We start from the raw sequence: 17,441 nt of genomic DNA on the forward strand, positions 1-17,441 counted from the left end.
CGTATACATGAGCATTCCTTTGACTCCATTTCGCTTTTTTTTGGTCTCCAGTTATTACTGGGGCTGATTTCCTGCACCATGAATTCACTGCTTCTGGCAGCCATTTTCCCATTTTGTTGTTGTCTTCGTCGTCGTTATGGTTATTGTAGTTGTCGTTGTTGTCGTTGGATAGTGCAGAGAGAGACTGAGAGAAAAGGGGGAGATAGAGAGGAGGGGAGAAAGACAGAGACACGTGCAGCCCTGCTTCAACGCTTATGAAGCCATTACCTGTAGGTGGGGAGCCCCGGGCTCCAAACAGGATCCTTGAGCTTTGTACCATATGCTTTTTTTTTTTTTTTTTTTTTTTTGCTTCCCGGGTTATCACTGGGGCTCAGTGCCTGCACTATGGATTCACTGCTCCTGGAGGCTATTTTTTCTTTTTGTTGCCCTTGTTGTTTATCGTCATTATTATTGTTATTGTTGTCGTCGTTGTTGGTTATGACAGAGAGAACTCGAGAAAGGAGGGGAAGACAAAGAGGGAGAGGGAAAGATAGACATCTACAGACCTGCTTCACCACTTGTGAAGTGACCCCCCTGCAGGTGGGGAGCGGAAGCTGGAACTGGGATCCTTGCTCTGGTCCTTGTGCTTCACACCATGTGTGCTTAACCCGCTGCGCTACTGCCCCGCCCCTGTACCATATGCTCTTAACCTGGTGCACTTCTGTCGGGTCACCTCAATTTCTCCTTTTAAATGAAGCTTCTTTTAGGAACACAGTTTTCCTCAACTGCAATAAAATTTATTTCTAGAAAGAAATAGGAAATGTTCTCACATTATTAGCTCATAGTTCTTCTAGTTGAAGCTAATGAAAATAATCTCGGTTATAATGTGGTCAGAGATTTAAAGAAATTGCTAATAAAAATACAGAAAATTGGGCAGAGGAGACAGCATAGTGGTTACACACACACAAAAAAATCTATGAGTCAAAGTCTTGGGTTTCATCATCCAACCACCATAGGCCAGAGCTGAGCAGTGCTCTGGTAAACAAACAGAAGAAAAAGAAAAATACAGAAAATTTCTTAGTTATCACCAGGTACAAACGCAAGAGAAATACCTTCATGATATTTAATGGATAATGTTTGTTAAGTTCCTCCTAGTGGGAGTTGGGCGGTATCGAAGAGGGTTAAGTGCACATGGCACAAAGCGCAAGGACCCGAGTAAGGAGCTGGGTTCAAGACCCCGGCTCCCCATCTGCAGGGCGTCATAAGGATCCTGGTTGGAACCCCGGTTCCTCACAGAGGAGTGGCTTCACAGGCCGTGAAGTAGGTCTGCAGGTGTCTTTCTCTTACCCTCTCCATTTCTCTGTCCTATCCAACAACGATGACAATAACTACAACAATAAAACAAGGGCAACAAAAGGGAATAAATAAATACATAAATATTTTTTAAAAAGACTTCTCCTAGTAAAGACTTGAACATAAGGAATTAATAGTATTAACTCATGCAAAAACTTCCATAAATGAGAAAGCTTTATGCTAAAGAGCATAATGCCATATATTGAGATGTGGAAACCAAACCAAATGCATAAAATCTATTTTTTTCCCTTTTCTAATAAGAAAGTTAAGAATATTTAAAATGCACTTATAGTAAGAAATAAATTTTAAATCCACAGGAGTCTGAAATCTTTGTCAACTTGATAATGACACAAGAAAAAAGAATTTTCTTTACATTAGATTGTTCTCCTTCAAATAGCTTCTTAAAGGCATTGGTGGCATAGTGGTGAGCATAGCTGCTTTCCAAAGAACTTGCTAGCTGAAACTTCTAATTTGCTGTATTTGAGCTACATATAGAATGCACAAAATATAAAATACTGGAGAAAAAAACCCCACATTTGGGTAGGGGTGTTTTATGAATAATAAATGACATATTAGGCGGGTCAATGTAGAAAAGTTGCCAAGATGCTGTTGGCACTGTGTTCACATTAACGCATATCAAAGGGAATGTTCATGTGTGTGGGGGGATAGATGTTAAAATCATTGATTTGATCTCTAGCTTAGCAGGAGTCTGAACATTGGATCTTGGAGTCAGCAGATGAGAAATAGATTGATTTAGACCTTTGAAGTGAAATAATACCTCCAGACAATCATACCACAGAAGCCACAAAGCCTAGAGTGAATCCAATAAAACACTGTGGATGAGGGGGATATACTATATGAAGCAGCTAGAAGAGTTTATCTCAGAATATTTGAGCCATGGCTCACAGGCAAGGTCCTACCATCTGGAGAACAGGATGATACAAAAGTAGAAGCCAAGAAAAAAAGTTGAAAGGAAATGGAAAATATAAAATATTTTGGGGCCTGTCTAAAAGGCAGAGAAGAGATTCAGTCATGGAAAAATAGCAGGTTGTTTAAAAAATGATTAAATATTTTGCAAAAAAAAATTAATAACCCCCAGTCCATTAATATATTATGGCTAGTTAAAAAGGGAAGTCCTTCTATGAAAAATAGCATTGACTATGTTACACATAGAAAGTTTATTTACAGAAGCATAATGTATTTTTTTAACATAGCACCTAGTATTTGAATTATTTCTTCATGCCTGATGTTCTGAGAGTGTTTTCTCTTTCTTAGATGTGGAATAGTTATGTTGAAAAATGGAAGAAACAGCCAAGAGAAATAAATATGGTTAGATCAGAATGAACAGAACTAGACCATTCCCATACAGGTTCTTAAAGTTTTGTTTTCCTGTTGCTTGCTAAACTAATCTCATAATCTGTTGTGGCAGCAAGGTGTTCTATAAGCAAGAGGTTTATATTTTCTGCCAACTTGCATCTTATAACCATATCAGATGACTTTGAAATTCAGCAAAGAGAAACAGAATGCTTAAGAAAATGATCTATTGTGTTTTGGGTTTGAGACCTTTTGTCCTAATTAGAACTCCGCTGAGAGAAGTTATTATTAATTGACACTGTGTCAATTTAAGATTTTGAATTCGGAAATATAAATTGATTTGTAAATAATTTATTTTAAAAGGTAGAATATCTCAATGCAGATGCTCATACCTTTACAGTTTATCAGACACTTCAAAATTAGCAATGTCAGCTATTTCTGGTGAACAATAATAAATTAATGTTAACCCCCTAAATATATATTATATATATATGTATTACTTTTTAGTTAATAGTTAGTTACAAGATTACAGGCATGCAATTTATAATTCCATACCACACTCACCATCAAATTTCTGAATATCCACCCTCCAACCTCCCAAAGATAACCACCAGAGTTCTCACAAGTCTTACAGTTTGCTTACTTCTGTTTTGTTTGGATTTTTCTTTCTTGGAAAGTTCATATAAATCAGTATTCTAGATTCAACATATGAGTGAAACCATCTGGTGGTTGTCTTTCATCTCTTTACTTGTTTTGCTAAGCATAATCACCTTCAGTTCCTTTCATTTTGTCTGGAAGGACATACTGTCATCTTTTTTGATCACAGAGTAATATTCCATGGGATATATAGCCCATAACTTCTTTAGCCAGTTGTTTGTTGGTGGCCATTTTGGCTGCTTCTGCTCTTTGGCTATTGTGAATAACACAACTATGTATAGGGGTGACTGTGTCTCTTCTAATTAGTGTTTGAATGTCCCACTGGATAAGTGCCTAGGGATGATATTGCTGGATCATAACATACTTCCATTTTCATTTGTTTAAGGACTCCCCATACAGTCTTCCAAAGGGGCTGTACCAGTTTGCATCCCCAGCAGCAATGGAGCAGAGTTCTCTTTTCTCCACAAACTCTTCAACACCTGTAATTTCCTGGTTTGCTTATGTAAGCCATTCTCTCAAGTGTGAAATTGTATCTCAGTGTAGTTTCTTTTTTTTCTTAATGTTAGTTATTGTTGTATAGGACAGAGAGAAATGGAGAGAGGAAGACAGAGGGGGAGAGAGAGGCACCTCCAGGCCTGCTTTCCCGCTCGTGAAGTGACCCCCTACAGGTGGGGAGCCGGGGGCTCAAACTGGGATTCCTAGTCGGTTAGTGCGTTTTGCCATGGATGCTTAGCCCGCTGCGCTACCACCCGACCCCCTTCAGTGTAGTTTCAATCTGCATTTCTCTAACAATAAGTGAAGTGGAGCATTTCTTTCTGTGTCTGTGGGCCATGTGTACCTCTTCTTTGGAAAACTGTTCTTTTTTTTATTATTATTTTTTTATTTATTTTTTATTTAAGAAAGGATTAATTAACAAAACCATAGGGTAGGAGGGGTACAACTCCACACAATTCCCACCGCCCAATCTCCATATCCCACCCCCTCCCCCGATAGCTTTCCCATTCTCTATCCCTCTGGGAGCATGGACCCAGGGTCATTGAGGGTTGCAGAAGGTAGAAGGTCTGGCTTCTGTAATTGCTTCCTCCCTGAATATGGGCGTTGACTGGTCGGTCCATACTTCCAGTCTGCCTCTCTCTTTCCCTAGTAGGATGGGTCTCTGGGGAAGCTGAGCTCCAGGACACATTGGTGGTGTCTTCAATCCAGGGAATTCTGGCCGGCATCCTGATGACACCTGGAACCTGGTGACTGAAAAGAGAGTTAACATAAGCCAAACAAATTGTTGAGCAATCATGGACCCAAAGCTTGGAAAAGTGGAGAGGAAGTATTAGGGAGGTACTCACTGCAAACTCTAGTATACTTCTGCTTTCTTACTTTGGTTCCATACTCCAAACTCAGTCAATTTCTGCTTTGCGTTTCTACTTTTTTTTTTTTTTACATGCATAACATTCCCCAGATTCCCATTTAGCAATACAACCCCCACTATTTCATTCATCATTTTTCATGGACCTGTATTCTCCCCACCCACCCACCAACCCCAGAGTCTTTTACTTTGGTGTAATACTCCAATTCCATTTCAGGTTCGACTTGTGTTTTCTTTTCTAATCTTGTTTTTCAACTTCGGCCTGAGAGTGAGATCATCCCATATTCATCCTTCTGTTTATGACTTATTTCACTCAACATGATTTTTTCAAGGTCCATCCAAGATCAGCTGAAAACGGTGAAGTCACCATTTTTTACAGCTGAGTAGTATTCCATTGTGTATATAGACCACAACTTGCTCAGACACTCATCTGTTGTTGGACACCTGGGTTGCTTCCAGGTTTTGGCTATTACAAATTGTGCTGCCAAGAACATATGTGTACACAGATCTTTTTGGATGGATGTGTTGGGTTCCTTAGGATATATCCCCAGGAGGGGAATTGCAGGGTCATAGGGTAGGTCCATTTCTAGCCTTCTGAGAGTTCTCCAGACTGTTCTCCACAGAGGTTGGACCAATTGGCATTCCCACCAGCAGTGCAGGAGGGTTCCTTTGACCCCACACCCTCTCCAGCATTTGCTGCTGTTACCTTTTCTGATGTGTGACATTCTCACAGGAGTGAAGTGATATCTCATTGTTGTCTTGATTTGCATTTCTCTGACAATCAGAGACTTGGAGCATTTTTTCATGTGTTTCTCGGCCTTTTGAATCTCTTCTGTGGTGAATATTCTGTCCAATTCCTCCCCCCATTTTTGGATGGGGTTATTTGTTGTCTTGTTGTTGAGTCTGGTAAGCTCTTTATATATGTTGGTTATTAAACTCTTATCTGATGTATGGCATGTAAAGATCTTCTCCCATTCTGTGAGGGGTCTCTTAATTTGGGTAGTGGTTTCTTTTGCTGTGAAGAAGCTTTTTAATTTGATGTAGTCCCATAGGTTTATACTTGCCTTAGTCTTCCTTGTAATTGGATTCGTTTCATTGAAAATGTCTTTAAAATTTATGCGGAAAAAAGTTCTTCCAATATTTTCCTCTAAGTATCTGATAGTTTCTGGTCTAACATCCAAGTCCTTGATCCACTTGGAATTTACTTTTGTATTTGGTGAAATACAGTGATTCAGCTTCATTCTTCTGCATGTTTCAACCCATTGTTTCCAACACCATTTGTTGAAGAGACTCTGCTTTCCCCATGTAATAGTCTGGGCCCCTTTGTCAAAGATTAGATGTCCATAGGTGTGGGGCCTCATTTCTGGGCTCTCAATTCTATTCCACTGGTCAGTGTGTCTGTTCATGTTCCAGTACCAAGCAGTTTTGATGACAATGGCCCTATAATATAGTTTGAGATCTGGCAGTGTGATGCCTCCGGTTCTGTTCTTTTTTCTCAAGATTGTTTTGGCAATTCTAGGTCTTTTCTGGTTCCAGATAAACATTTGTAGCATTTGTTCTATTCTCCTAAAAAATGTGCTTGGGATCTTGATGGGGATAGCATTAAATTTGTACATGGCTCTGGGTAATATATTCATTTTGATGATGTTAGTTCTTCCAACCCATGAGCATGGAATATCTTTCCACTTCTTTGTGTCTTTTTCAATTTCTTTGAGTAGTGACTCATAATTTTCAGTATACAAGTCTTTCACTTCTTTGGTTAGGTTTATTCCTAGATATTTTATTGTTTTTGTTGCTATAGAAAAAGGAACTGATTTCTGGATTTCAATTTCTTCTAACTTAGTGTTTGCATAGAGGAATGCCACTGACTTTTGAATGTTAATTTTATAGCCTGACACATTACTGTATTGCCTGATGATTTCCAAAAGCTTCTTGCTAGATTCCTTAGGTTTTTCCATGTATACTATCATGTCATCTGCAAATAAGGAGAGTTTGACTTCTTCTCTTCCAATCTGTATTCCTTTAATTCCTTGCTCCTGCCTGATTCCTATGGCAAGAACTTCCAACACTATGTTGAATAGTAATGGTGATAGTGGGCAGCCCTGTCTAGTACCTGATCTGAGGGGAAATGCTTCCAGTTTTTCACCATTGAGTATGATGTTGGCTATAGGTTTGCTATATATAGACTCCACTATCTTCAGGAATTTTCCATCTATTCCTATTTTTTGTAGTGTTTTGATCATAAAGGGATGTTGTATTTTATCAAAGGCTTTCTCTGCATCTATTGATATGACCATGTGGTTTTTGGTCTTGCTTTTGTTGATGTGGTGGATCACATTGATTGATTTACATATATTAAACCAACCTTGCATGCCTGGGATAAACCCCACTTGGTCATGATGAACAATCTTTTTGATATACTGCTGTATCCGGTTGGCTAGAATTTTGTTCAATATTTTCGCATCTATGTTCATCAGAGATATTGGTCTGTAGTTTTCTTTTTTGGTTGTGTCCCTGTCTGCTTTTGGTATCAGGGTGATGTTGGCTTCATAGAAGCTGGCAGGGAGTATTCCAGTGTCTTCAATCTTCTGGAAGACTTTTAAAAGTAGAGGTATTAGTTCTTCTTTGAAAGTTTTGTAGAATTCATTTGTAAAACCATCTGGTAGAGGACTTTTATTTTTGGGAAGATTTTTGATATCTGTTTCAATTTCATTAGCTGTGATGGGTCTGTTCATGTTATCCACTTCCTCTTGACTTAGTTTTGGAAGTTGGTAGGTATCTAGGAAATCATTCATTTCTTCCAGGTTCTCTAACTTGGTGGCATATAGTTGTTCATAGAAGCCTCGCATGATATGTTGAATTTCTGCAGTGTCTGTTGTGATATCTCCTCTTTCATTTACTATCCGATTTATTTGGGTCTTCTCCCTTTTTTGTTTTGTGAGTCTGGCTAAAGGTTTGTCGATTTTGTTTACTCTTTCGAAGAACCAACATTTACTTTCATTGATCTTTTGTATGGTTTTCCTATTCTCAATGTTATTTATTTCTGCCCTAACTTTAGTAATTTCTGTCCTTCTGGTTGCTTTAGGGTTCCTTTGTTGTTCTTCTTCTAGGTCTTTAAGATGTGCAATCAGGCTGTTTATTTGTGCCTTTTCTTGTTTCCTAATGTGTGCTTGTATAGCTATGAACTTCCCTCTTAGGACTGCTTTAGTTGTGTCCCAAATATTTTGATAGCTTGTGTCTTCATTTTCATTGAACTCTCGAAACATTTTGATTTCTTCCTTGATTTCCTCTTTGACCCAGAAGTTGTTAAGAAGTGTACTGTTGAGCTTCCACATTTTGGCACTGTTACTAATCTTTTGTTGATTGTTAAGTGTTAGTTTAATTCCACTGTGGTCTGAGAAGATGCTTGGGATGATTTCAGTGTTCTTGAATAGGCTGATGCTGTCTTTGTGGCCTAACATATGGTCTGTCCTTGAGAATGATCCATGTGGATTTGAGTAAAATGTGTATTCCAGTTTCTTGGGATGAATGACTCTGAAAATGTCCAATAGTTCTAGTTTATCTATCTCTTCATTTAGCTCCCTTATGTCTTTACTGATTTTCTTCCTGGATGATCTGTCAAGTTGAGAGAGTGGGGTGTTGAAGTCCCCTACTATGATTGTGTTACTGTTAATATATTGCTGTAGCTCTTTCAGTAGAAGTTTGATGTATGTAGATGGCTTCTCATTGGGTGCATAGATATTAATAATTGTTAAGTCCTCTTGATTGACTGATCCTCTGAGCATTAAGTAGTGTCCATTCCTATCTTTTTTAATCTTATCTGTTTTAAAGTCTATCATGTCAGATATGAGAATAGCTGTTCCTGCCCTTTTTTGTGGGCCATTGGCTTGAATGATAGTTTTCCATCCTTTCACTTTAAGTCTGTGTTTGTCTTGTTGCGTTAGGTGAGTTTCCTGTAGACAACATATTGTTGGGTTGTGTTTTCTGATCCATCTTCCTACTCTGTGTCTTTTAATAGGTGAATTCAGGCCATTCACATTTATTGATATCAAAGATTGAAGATATTTTAACGCCATTCTTGTAGAGTTTTAGAGTGTTTTGATATATGTTCTATTTGTGGTGGTCTGGTTGTTTATAGGAAACCTTTCAGAACTTCTTTCAAGGCAGGCTTGGTGATGGTTGCTTCCTTCAACTGTTGCTTGTCTGAGAAGGTTTTGATGCTTCCATCTAGTCTGAATGACAATCTAGCAGGATATAGTATTCTTGGCTGAAATCCTTTCTCATTGAGCACTCGATAGATATCTTGCCATTCTTTTCTGGCCTGTAGTGTTTGTATGGAGAAGTCCGCTGCTAATCTTATGGGTTTTCCTTTGTAGGTGACTCTTTGTTTTTCTCTTGCAGCCTTGAGGATCCTTTCTTTATCCTTATTCCTTTCCATTCTAAGTATGACATGTCTTGGTGTCTTTAGGTCTGGGTTAATTCTGTTTGGGACCCTCTGGGATTCTTGAATCTTTATGTCTTTGGTGTTGTCTAGACTAGAGAAATTTTCAGCTATTATGGCCTGGAGAACGCTTTCTTCCTCCCCTTCTCTTTCTTCCTCTGGTAAGCCAATAATGCGTATATTGTTTCTTTTGAAGTCATCCCATAGGACTCTGTTGTTGTTTTCAGCATCTCTTAATCTATTTTTGAAATCTCTTACTTCTTTGTTAGTTGTCTCTAATTCATCCTCAATCTTGCTAATTCTGTCTTCAGCCTCATTGATTCTATTCTCTCTGCCCTCTACTGCTTTCTGGAGTTCATCTATTTTGTTGCCCTGCTCTGATACTGTTTTAGCTTGTTCAGCTAGTTGCCTTCTTAGCTCAGCAATTTCAGCTTTCAGCTCTCTAATAACCATGAGATTATTAGAATTTTCTTCCATATTCTCATTTGTTGTTCCTGCAGTTCTGATTACAATTTTTTCAAATTCTTTACTCACTCCTGTTATTATTTCCTTAGCTAATGTTTGGATGTTGAACTCGTTGTTTTGTGCTTCGCCCTCTGAAGGACTTTTAGCTGGACTCTTGTCCTGGTTCGAGTCTCCATTATTTTTTCTTGTTGTTTTAACCATTTTATATAAGTTAACAGTTTTTTCAATCCCTGAGTTGGAGTTCAGTGGTGTAAAAGCCTTTTTTTTTTCCCCTGTAGGCTATGGGAGCCTGAGGGCTTTTAAACTATCAATAGGCTTCTTGGCTTAATCAATGACTCCTGACCAAGTGATAAAGCAGGGTGTGGCAGAGATAATCCAGTGGTTATGCAAAGAGACTTTCACAGCCCTTCAGTTATGCCACCGAGGTATAGGTCTTCTCCTGAGTTTCCAGGTTAGATCTCTGTGCCCTGGTGTCCCTCCCTGTTGCTGCTCCAGATTCTGAGGGTAGTAACAATGGAGACTCAGAGTTGTACTTGGTGAGTCTCTGGGGAGTCCTTTCCTCCCTTCAGCTGTCCCCTTGTTGGTGGAGCAGACTGGAGGTGGTGTCTCCACTGACAAACTGTCGAACTGTTAGCAGTCACTTAATCTCTCCTTAGGCCCCTCTCTCCTCTCTGTCACCAGCCACGCGTGTTTGTACTCACGGGTGATTTACTGGGTTTCTGTGGTCATTCTAGTCCTGTCTTGTTTCGGTCCAGGTGGTCTCCTTTGGTATTCCTAGTTGATCCGGGAGAGGAGAGGAGAGGAGAGGAGAGGAGAGGAGAGGAGAGGAGAGGAGAGAAAGCGATCTCGGAAAACTGTTTAGTTCTTTTCCCATTTTTTATTGGATTATTTGTGCCTTTTTGTAGATATGTACCAATTCTGTATAGATGTTTGATATCAGTCACTTGATGTGTGATGTGCAAATATCTTCTCTCATTTACTAGGTTTCCTGGTTATCCATGTGTACTCTCATTTTGATGTGTAAAAGCTCTTTAGTTTCATTAATCCCATTATTATTTACTCTTGGTTTTATTTCCTATGTCCAGGAGGTTGAGTTTCCAAATGCATCTTTGATGTGAAGATTCTGCAAAGTTCACCAACATTTTATTCTATAAATTTTTAAGTTTTAGATATAATATTTAGATCTTTAATCCATTTAGATTTTACCTTGGTATATGTGTTAGGTGTTGGTCTACTTTCACTTTTCTACATGTGGCTATCCAATTTTCCCATCTGTTGAAAAGAACTTATTTACTCCACTGAATGATTTTGGCCCATTTTTTCAGATATTAGATGGTTGTATATGTGTAAACTTATTTCTGGGATTTTGATTATGCTCCTTTTATCCAACTGTCCATTTTATTCCAGTACCATGCAGTTGTTTGTTTGTTTTTTTTTGATTTTTTAAAAATTTATTTCTTTATTGGGGAATTAATGTTTTGCATTCAACAGTAAATACAATAGTTTGTACATGCATAACATTCCCCAGTTTCCCATTTTAACAATACAATCCCCACTATGTCATCTATCATCCTTCATGGACCTGTATTCTCCCCACCCACCCACCCCAGAGTCTTTTACTTTGGTGCAATACTCCAATTCCATTTCAGGTTCTACTTGTGTTTTCTTTTCTAATCTTGTTTTTCAACTTCTGCCTGAGAGTGAGATCATCCCATATTCGTCCTTATGTTTCTGACTTATTTCACTCAACATGATTTTTTCAAGGTCCATCCAAGATCGGCTGAAAACGGTGAAGTCACCATTTTTTACAGCTGAGTAGTATTCCATTGTGTATATATACCACAACTTGCTCAACCACTCATCTGTTGTTGGACACCTGGGTTGTTTCCAGGTTTTGGCTATTACAAATTGTGCTCCCAAAAACATATGTGTACACAGATCTTTTTGGATGGATGTGTTGGGTTCCTTAGGATATATCCCCAGGAGGGGAATTGCAGGGTCATAGGGTAGGTCCATTTCTAGCCTTCTGAGAGTTCTCCAGACTGTTCTCCACAGAGGTTGGACCAATTTACCATGCAGTTTTGATTACTATCACTTTCTAATATAAACTGAAGGTGGGGAGCATGATACCTCCATATTTTTCCTTTTTTTTTTTTTTCTGAAGTACTTTGGCAGTTTAAAGGTCATTTATGGTTCCATGCAAATTTCTGGACAATTTGTTCAATTTGCTTAAAAATGCCTTTGGAATTTTTTAAAATAATTTTTATTTATAAAAAGGAAACACTGACAAATACCATAAGGTAAAAGGGGTATAACTCCACACAGTTCCCACCACCAGAACTCTGTATCCCCGCCACTCCCCTGACTGCTTCCCTATTCTTTAGCAATTATTGATAGTTTGATTTCTTCTTTTTAAATCTATATGACTTTGATATCTCTTTCTTGTCTGATTGAAGTGGTGAAGACTTCAAGAACTATGCTGAAAAATAGTGGAGATAGTGGATATCCTTGTCTGGTTCACGTTTTTAGAGGAAAAGTTGAATGATGTTAGCTCTGGGTTTGTCATAAGAGGTCTTCATTGTGTTGAAGAATGGTTCTCTTCCCATATTCTGGAGGACCTTTATATTAAATTGGTGTTGGATCTTGTCAAATGCCTTTTTGGTATCACTTGATATGACCATGTGATTTTTCTTTTTCTTTTTTTTTTTTGTTGGTATGATGAATTACCTTGATTGATTTCTGGCTGTTGAATTGTCCATGTTTCCCAGGGATGAATCCCACTTGGTTTTGGTGAATTATTCTCTTGATATGTTGTTGGATTCGATTTGGCAATATCTTCTTTAAGATCTTTGTATCAGTGTTCATCAGGAATACAGGTCCATAGTTTTCTTTCCCAGCAGAGTCCTTCCCTACTTTGGGGGTCAAACTCATGTTTTTCTCATTGAATGTATTTGGTAGTATTTGCCCTTCTATAGTTTTCTGGAATAATATAATGAGAATTGGTTTTAGTTTTTCTTTGAAAGAAAAACTATATAGAATTCATTAAAAACTATATAGAATTCATTAAAAACTAGATAGAATTCATTAGTAAAACTGGGCTTTTATTGGAAGGGTTTTTTGGTGTCTGATTTAATATTTAAACTAGTGATTGCCTTTTTAAGTTATCTACTTCCTCTTGGGTTAGGTTCAGCAGGCTATATGATTCTAGGAATGCATCCATCTCTTCTAGTTGTCCAATTTATTTCCAGAGATGGTCATAATATTCACGTATGATTCTTTGTATCTCCCTATCTTCAGTTGTAATTTCATCTACCTCATTTATGATTGTTTTATCATCACTTTCTCTATTTTGCTTTTTTTAAATTTAGCCAGTGTTTTATATATTTTGTTTATCCTTTCAAAAAAGCTCTTAGTTTCATTAATCTCTTAGACTGCCTTTCTGGATTCTATTTCATTAATTTCTGCTCTGATTTTGACTGTTCCTTTTCCCCTGCTGACTTGGGTTTCTTTGTTATTCTTTTTCTAGTTTACTTAGTTGTGATGTTAGGTAGCTTACCTGAGATCTTTGCTGTTTTTAATATGGGCTTGTATTGCTATAAACTCCCCCTCAAGACAACTTTTGCTTCAACCCATAGAGTCTGATAGTTGTTCTCTTCATCTTCATTATTCTCCAAGTTTTAGTTTCTCTTTTGATTCCTTCAGTGACCCAGGCATTATTCATAAAAGGTTCCCAATTATATCTATTAAGCTTATCTCATCTATGACCTCATTTAACACCTGTATTTCCCTGTTGATTTGTTTTGTCCTGAGAGTTTTGTCCTTGCTGTGAGAGTTTTGTTGAGGTCTCCAACTAGTACTCTGCTGCTATTGATGTCTCCCTTAAGGTCAGTAAGCACATTTTTCTTTTACATATTTGGGTTTATCCATATTTGAAACATGCATATTGGGAACATTGGCAATGCTTATGTCTTCTTGTTGGATTGATCTTCTGATTAACATGTAGTGTCCATGTCTGTGACTTTTCACCTTTTTTGCCTGAAAGGTTAATTTATCTAATATTAGAATAGCTGTCCCTGCACTTTTGTTTGCATTATTGGTTTGGAATATCTTGTTCTAACCTGTCACCTGGAGTTTCTGTTTGCCTTTCTTTTGAATGTGTGTTTCCCAGAGACACAGAATACATAGGTTTTGCTTTATAATCCATTCAGTAATTCTGAATATTTTGACTGGTGAATTCAAGCCATTCCCATTTAGGGCTAATCAATTCACATTTAAGGTTAAATGTGGTTTTCTTACAGATGCTCTCATTTTTTAAATTTTTAAAATCTTTATTGGATAAAGACAGCTAGAATTGAGAGGAAGAGGGAAATAGGGAAAGAGACAGAGAAAGAGATTTGTAGCACTACTTCACCACTTGTGACTCTTTCCCCCCTGCAGGTGGGGACTGGGGGTTTAAACCTGGACCCTTGCACATTGGAACATGTGCACTCAACCAGGTGTGCCACCACCCGCCCCCCTATGATATTCTGATTTTTTAGGTTGTTTTATGTTCTTGTTAACTTTTTTCCTATTTGTTTGTGATTGCTATTTTATATGTCTAATTTCCTTTGAAGGTCTTGCTTATTGTCTATGTTTTTTATTTGCCTTTGTTCTATTTTTGTTTTGTGGTTATCATGAATATTGTATCTAACAACATCTACAAGAGACTTTTAATTTTTTTTGAGTATTATCTTTATTAATTTATTGAATGGAGACAGCCACAAGTCAAGAAGGAGAGAGAGAGAGAGGTAGAGGTGGAGAGAACTGCAGCACTGCTTTACCACTTGAAAAGCTTTCCATCTACAGGTGGGGACTGGGAACCGGAGTCTTTGTGCATTGTAACATGTGCTCTCAATAAAGTGCACCACCACCCAGCCCCTACAAGAGTCTTTTTCAAGTTGGTCTTGGTTCACCAACATTGGACCATGCTGCTCTGACTATTTTGGTCTCCCCTTTCCTGTGTCTGGTTTTCCCTGTTATTGTTTGTTCCTGGTCCTATTCTAACACTGATCATCTCATTAAAAGTTGGAATTCCTTTGCTTCTTTTTTTCGTGCTGTACTCCTCTTAGTAATATTTGCAAGATACATTTGGTAGTGGTAAATTATTTCAGTTTCTGAATGTTTGTAAATATATTTATTTCTCCCTCATATCTGAAGGATAATTTAGCAGGGTTCAGAATTTGTAGCTGGCAATTCTTTTTTTTTTTTTTTTAATTTTTTATTTAAGAAAGGATTAGTGAACAAAGGCATAAGGTAGGAGGGGTACAACTCCACACAATTCCCACCACCCAATCCCCATAACCCACCCTCTCCCATGATAGCCTTCCCATTCTCTAGCCCTCTGGGAGCATGGACCCAGGGTCGTTGAGGGTTGCAGAAGGTAGAGGGTCTGGCTTCTGTAATTGCTTCCCCGCTGAACATGGGCGTTGACTGGTCGGTCCATACTCCCAGTCTGCCTCTCTCTTTCCCTAGTAAGGTGTGTCTCTGGGGAATCTGAGCTCCAGGACACATTGGTGGGGTCTTCAATCCAGGGAAGCCTAGCCAGCATCCTGGTGGCATCTGGAACCTGGTGATTGAAAAGAGAGTTAACATACAAAGCCAAACAATTTGTTGAGCAATCATGGATCCCAAGTTTGGAATAGTGGAGAGGAAGTGTTAGGGAGGTACTCACTGCAAACTCTAGTGTAATCCTGCTTTCAGGTATATATTTTGCAGTAGTTTATGGATACGTGTGAACATAAGCTCTCTCTCACAGAAACTGTTGTATGTCTAGGTTATGGGACTTTGTTAGAAAGTGAACTACCTGAGATGAAATTAGAGTGTACTATAAAAGGAAAGGTCTCACCCAAGTAATGAAGCTGAAGGGTTGTCATTCCACACGTGAAGTCTCTGGATACACACTGAGGTGAAGCATGTTGAGATGGCAATCGTTGCTTTGGTTAGGTTGTGATCGGCGGATGCAATATTATTTGGTATGGATTGGGAGATGCATACGGGAAAGTGAACCCTATCCAAGGGTGCCAGGACTGGGGGAAGTAGGGGCTCTATAGTGAAGATGTGAGGTTCCTGCTGTCTTAGGGTTCAAAAAGACAATCAATAGTTAATATTATCATCACATTATTTGTTAATTGGGTTAACTTTGAAAAGTCCCTTTGTTATGGTTTGCTGTACAGTACCCAGTATCTTGTATATAGCTGTGCTATTGGAAGCTTCTAATCTACTTGGTCTAGGCTTTTGAGAGAGTCCGCATATCAAATACGTAGCCTATCTATTAAAAAGATTCAGTTTGTCTTTTGAGAACCTTTGAGACATACAATTGATTTCCCCCTCTCATATTAATTAACTACTGATTTATATGTCTACATTTTGCTAGGAGTGTACATAAACACCATTCCCATCACCAAAGGACCGTGACCCATCCCTCTCGCCCACTCCCACCCCCTACTGGCCCAGGAAGCTACATGTCTACCCCTCACCACTGGGTTTTTACTTTGGTGCCCTACTTACAATTTGATCAGGTCCTGCTTTTAGTTTCCCTTTCAGATCTTCTAAGTCAGCTTCTGTTGATGAGTGGGATCATCCCATACTCATCTTTAACTTTCTGACTTAGTTCACTTAACATAATTCCTTCTAGCTCTGTCCAAGATGGGTCAGAGAAGGTGGGTTCATTGTTCTTGATAGCTGCATAGTATTCCATTGTGTATATATACCACAGCTTTCTCAGCCATTCATCTGTTGTTGGGCACCTGGGTTGCTTCCAGGTTTTAGCTATTATGAATTGTGCTGCTATGAACATAGGAGTACACACCTCTTTTTGGTTGGGTGTTATGGAGTCCTTGGGGTATAACCCCAGGAGAGGAATTATTGGGTCATATGGAAGGTCCATGTCTAGCCTTCTGAGAGTTTTCCAGACTGCTCTCCACAGAGGCTGTACCAATTTACATTCCCACCAGCAATGTAAAAGGGTTCCTCTGTCCCCACATCCTCTCCAGCATTTGTTGCTGCTGTCCTTTTTGATGTATGCCATTCTTGCAGGAGTGAGGTGGTATCTTAGTGTTGTCTTAATTTGCATTTCTCTGACAATCAGTGACCTAGAGCAGTTTTTCATATGTTTGTTAGCCTTTTGGATCTCCTCTGTGGTGAATGTTTTGTTCATTTCCTCTGCCCATTTTTGGATGGGGTCATTTGCTTTTTTGGTGCTAAGTTTGCTGAGCTCTTTATATATTTTGGTGATTAGTTTCTTGTCTGATGTCTGGCATGTGAAGATCTTCTCCCATTCTGTGAGGGGTCTCTCTGTTTGTTTAATAGTTTCTTTGGATGTGCAGAAGCTTTTCAATTTGATGTAGTCCCATTGGTTTGTTTCTGCTTTGGTCTTCCTTGCAATTGGGTTTGATTCATCAAAGATGTCCTTGAGGTGTAGATGGGAAAGTGTTTTACCAATGTTTTCCTCTAAGTATTTGATTGTTTCTGGTCTGACATCTAGGTCTTTGATCCATTTGGAGTTGATTTTTGTTTCTGGTGAGATAAAGTGGTTCAATTTCATTCTTCTGCATGTTTCAACCCAGTTTTCCCAGCACCATTTATTGAAGAGAGCCTCCTTCTTCCATTTAATCCTTTGGGCCCCCTTATCAAAGATTAGATGCCCATAGGTGTTGGGATTTACTTCTGGGCTTTCAATTCTGTTCCACTGGTCTGTGTGCCTATTTTTGTTCCAGTACCATGCTGTTTTGATGATGATGGCTTTATAATATAGTTTAAGGTCTGGGAGTGTGATGCCTCCATTTCTGTTTCTTTTCCTTAGGATGGTTTTGGCAATTCTAGGTGTTTTCAGGT

General features: G+C 38.6%; 1 long non-coding RNA gene across 2 annotated transcripts in view; it reads left to right on the forward strand.

The window, feature by feature from the left end:
• The window catches only part of LOC132534639 (uncharacterized), a 274,622-nt gene that overhangs the window by 60,494 nt on the left and 196,687 nt on the right, over positions 1-17,441 (forward strand). The gene's annotated exons all lie outside the window — the stretch shown is intronic.

This window comes from Erinaceus europaeus, chromosome 19 (assembly GCF_950295315.1).
Source record: "Erinaceus europaeus chromosome 19, mEriEur2.1, whole genome shotgun sequence".
NCBI classification, from domain to species: Eukaryota; Metazoa; Chordata; class Mammalia; order Eulipotyphla; family Erinaceidae; genus Erinaceus; species Erinaceus europaeus.